This window comes from Schistocerca serialis, chromosome 4, assembly GCF_023864345.2.
Source record: "Schistocerca serialis cubense isolate TAMUIC-IGC-003099 chromosome 4, iqSchSeri2.2, whole genome shotgun sequence".
Classification (NCBI taxonomy): Eukaryota; Metazoa; Arthropoda; class Insecta; order Orthoptera; family Acrididae; genus Schistocerca; species Schistocerca serialis.
In genome coordinates, this window is record NC_064641.1 from 398,358,260 (window position 1) to 398,363,222 (window position 4,963).

General features: G+C 43.3%; 1 non-coding gene across 1 annotated transcript; it reads right to left on the minus strand.

Moving 5' to 3' along the window:
• Window positions 1–725: 725 nt before the first annotated feature.
• Window positions 726–798, minus strand: Trnaa-cgc (transfer RNA alanine (anticodon CGC)). The gene has a single exon. It is a non-coding gene; the product is annotated as a tRNA-Ala (tRNA).
• Window positions 799–4,963: the final 4,165 nt, after the last annotated feature.

The window sequence follows — 4,963 nt, forward strand, 5'->3', positions numbered from 1 at the left end:
AGGGACCCGGTCGGGCATAGCACGGGTAGCGTTAAATACACTACTGGCCATTAAAATTGCTACACCACGAAGGTGACGTTTGCAAGACTACAACCATCTGCACGAACAATTTGACGACGTTTTCAGCAGCATAGACTATCAGCTCGGAGACCATGGCTGGGGTTACCCTTGACGCTGCATCACAGACAGAAGCGCCTGCGATGGTGTACTCAACGACGAACCTGGGTGCACGAGTGGCAAAACGTCATTTTTTTCTGCTGAATCCAGGTTCTGTTTACAGCATCATGATGGTCGCATCCGTGTATGCAACATTGCGGTGAACGTACATTGGAAGCGTGTATTCATCGCCATACTGGCGTATCACCAGGCGTGATGGTATGGGGTGCTATTGGTTACACGTCTCGGTCACCTCCTGCTCGCATTGACGGCACTTTGTACAGTGAACGTTACATTTCAGATGTGTTACGACCCGTGGATCTACCCTTCATTCGATCCCTGCGAAACCCTACATTTCAGCAAGATAACGCACGACCGCATGTTGCAGGTTCTGTGGTGGTGGTGGTGGTTAGTGTTTAACGTCCCGTCGACAACGAGGTCATTAGAGACGGAGCGCAAGCTCGGGTTAGGGAAGGATTGGGAAGGAAATCGGCCGTGCCCTTTCAAAGGAACCATCCCGGCATTTGCCTGAAACGATTTAGGGAAATCACGGAAAACCGAAATCAGGATGGCCGGAGACGGGATTGAACCGTCGTCCTCCCGAATGCGAGTCCAGTGTGCTAACCACTGCACCACCTCGCTCGGTCATTGCAGGTTCTGTACGGGTCTTTCTGGATACAGAAAATGTTCGACTGCTGCCCTGACCAGCACATTCTCCAGATTTCTCACCAATTGAAAACGTCTGGTCAATGGTGGCCGAGTAACTGGCTCGTAACAATAAGCCAGTCACTACTCTTGATGAACTGTGGTATCGTGTTGAAGCTGCATGGGCAGCTGTACCTGCCGGCCAAGTTCTGTTTGACTCAACGCCCAGGCGTATGAAGGCCGTTATTACGGTCAGAGGTGGTTCTTGTGCGTACTGATTACTCAGGATCTATGGACCCAAATTGCTTGAAATTGTAATCACATGTCAGTTCTAGCATAGTATATTTGTCCAATGAATACCCGTTTATCTTCTGCATTTCTTCTTGGCGTAGCAGTTTTACTGGCCAGTAGTATACCTACGACCAGACGACTTGATTGGCGTAATTTTGTTTGAGGCATAGAATAAAATTCAGTGGACGTTACGTACGTGAATTCATCACCTTCATGTAACTTTCGCGAAGTAAGCAGCGCACGCCAGGAATGCTATCTGGGGCATGAGTGTTTCGAGTTCCTTATTGAACTGGCGTTTGGAATGACGTCTCATGGTAATTATGTCAGCACATTCCGAGCAAGTAACAAGATTACAACCAATGTAAATGTATGCGAATCATGGGTGTGTGTGTGTGTGTGAGAGAGAGAGAGAGAGAGAGAGAGAGAGAGTGTTTTATTATGTATCCCAGCCTGGCTGACTTGGCACCGATAATAGAAAAAATAAGAGAAAACACGCATTATATACATGCCGTGTTACATTACTGCTCTTGTGAAGCCCAGTATACACAGCTATGCATTGTTGAGACTCATTACCACAACACTTTTTCGCGGACTTACGACAAACGTCTTGGAAGTGCCACGCAAAGAGTCGTGACCACATCTAGGTTTGATTCAGAAAGGCGGCATAGCTGAATGTCGACTGATCTGCTGAAAGAATAAATTGTATGTAAACGAAGTACAGTTGCTGAAGTACTTTTTCGCAAAACGTTTCACTTGAAACATTACAAATGAAGCACAAAATATTTTCGATTCAAGTGGAATTTCGCTAAGCAGTTGTTCAATGTTTGCGGGGAAACTATTGGCTAAAAATGTTTGTGTATTTGAAACTGCAAGTCTCACATCTCGGTATGATAATGAAATGGTTATCTTTTCTTATTTGACATACTTATTACGATACTTCGAAGCTGAGTAAATCATTGCCCGTCGGTCGAAGAATCTGCGGTGAGTTATGAGTGCAAATTGCAACTGGTTATCCGAGGGAAGCAGAAATTGGCAGTCTGGAATTGTGGTCATATTTCTAAATGTGTCCCTGAACCACGAGTAGAAATGTTACGAAATCTTTTGTATTCATCCGCAAGATATTTCTGAATACCAATCAAGAACGTCGTGTCCACATCTTTATAATCATTAAAAGGCCTAAATCTGTTTATCGCCAGTGGAGATTCGTTTACCATTCTACTGTATAATTTGAAATTGTAAAAGTGAGTCATATCTTTCGCATCACCAGGCAGAGAGTCGTGCTCACATCGATGTTTAACTCAAGGATAATACAAAGTAAAGCTGCATCCCATGCTCTGTTTTACTCTATGAATAAACAATCGAAAAGCACTAGTTTTCAACTCTTATATTTTTTCGCTAGGCAGTTGTTCTGGAACGAGAGCAGTCAACTGGATGTCACTTAGGCGACTTGCATTTCTCTAATAAGTTATCAAATGGTCTTTCAACCGCTGAAACGAACACAGAAACACAAGTTGTTCGGATTATAACTAATGAGTACGAAATGCAATTACAATCAAAGAACTGAACCGGTTAACAGCTAAATGTAACCACTAGGTCCCTCTTAGTCTTAGTAAAATTGTTCCGGCTGTATTTACGACAAGAACTGATTAATTATAACATTAACGATCGGGGACAAACCAGAAAGGAAAGGCAGTATAACAGCGGGACAAATTTTCAAACGACATCTGGTATGTTAGTAGAATACTACTGCCTATACCTACGACCAAAGAGCCGACAGAGTAAAGCTCCGAGGGTCGGGTACAAACCAGAAAATAATGAGGAGGGAAGGTAGACAGTGAAACAAATCACTGCGTGGTTTATAGAATGTTATTCCCATTTATCAGCAAGTAGTTCCATGGATCCACGGTGAATCGCAGCGGTCACTGTGTGGTGCCGATAAAAGCCAGGTAGAAGAGGGCAGCCTGGCCACGAGTGGTCAATTGACACGAATGTTGCAACCAACCGACGGGCTGTCGGCCTCCTGCTTGTAGTCGACGCTGACCCCGGTGATATACTCCGGTATCTTCAGTCTGCGCAGGCCCTCCTTGCCAAGCTCATGGTTCCAGCCGCTCGGACCTCGTGACCACCTCTTGTTGGGACGCTACCGCCAATTCCCCAACTGCGTGCCTCTCTCCCGGGCCAGTGAATCCCGTATATATATATGGGCAAACAAAGACCTTCTAAGGACACAACCCACAGATACCAACTCTTCCTCATAGGTATTGGTAATGGGGGCGCAAGAGGGATAGTCGGTACTATACCTGAGCCAGTGGCGCCTGACAGAACAATCTACAGACAAGTCAAGAGTAATTCAAGGATCAAAGCTTACCTCTATTTTTCTGAGAATTCCAAACTTTCTGCACTTTTTGACGTTGTCGAATGCTTTTTACAGGTCGACAAATCAAATGAACGGGTCTCAATTCTTCTCTAGTCTTTCTTTCATTATCAACTTAGTCAGAATTGCCTCTCTGGTGCCTTTAACACCGTTATCTAACCACATGCTTAGTTTTCTTTTCCATTATCCTGTATATTATTCTTGTCAACTACTTTTAAGCATGAGGCATTAAGCATTTTTGTGCGATTATTCACACATTTGTCAGCTCTTGCAGCCTTCGGGATTGTGCAGATGATACTTTTTCGGATGTTAGATGTCACGAGTTTGGACTCATACATTCGATACACCATCGCGATTAGTCGTTTTGTTGCCACTTCCCCCAACGATTTTAGAAATTCTGATGCTATGTTATCCATCCCTTCTGTATTATTTGATATTAAGTCTATCAAAGCACTTTCTTGATTCTGATTATTATACTCGTTATCCAATCTCTTCTCGGTCGACTTCTGTTTCTTCTTCTATGAAGTCGCCAAAATAGTCTTTCCCCTCTTAGATGCCATCAACGTACTCTTTCCACTTATCCGTTCTGTCCTTTGCATTGAACAGTGGAATTACTATTCTACTTTTAATGTTACCACCATTGTTTTAAATTTCATCGAAGGCAGTTGTCAATTTTCTATATGCACAGTCAGTCCTTCCAACAATCATTATTTTTCGTGAGAGGCACCCACATGCCTTGCTCATGCTGTGGCATCAAGCAGTCAGGCCTGCAAGATGAGTGGTCTGCCAGGCGAGTGGATTCATTCTTATTTAACGAGTAACATGAACTCTAGTACTCACACTTAAGTTACAAGTTATCCTCCTATATGATTAATACGCAACGGAAACACGCATCTGACTATCAGTAATTTACAGAGCTCTGACTGTACACTACGCACTGGCAATACCACATTTTCTTTTTGTCTTTTACTTAATGGCTTTTGTCACCACGTGGCCACCGCACTGAATATGAATGGCGCACACGTTATAAATTCGGGACATTATGACAACATACAATTCGAAGGAAAAGTCCACCAATCTTTTTCTTTTCACTATCTTATTTATTCTGATAGATTCTCTAACCTAAACACACAAATTCTATAACCTACAACAATAGCACATGAGGAATTCCGCCCAGTGGGCATGGCTTTAGAATGGTGAATCTCTATATTATGGTCTCGTAATTATTTTAACGCTACAGTGCACTCTCTGGATAGGATGGTGGATCCTTTATTATACCTCACACTTCGACTCTCACAATCATCATCACTAAACTTTCCTCCAGACCGAGCGGTACCAAAGGAACAAGCATAACCCACTAATCTTTTGAAACTACCTCGCTACTCTCCCATGCAAACCACACATACCCAAATTACATGACATACACCACACTACAATATGAAATACTACACAGAGAATGGTCACAACATTATCACTTTCAGCTTTCCCACTTCAATT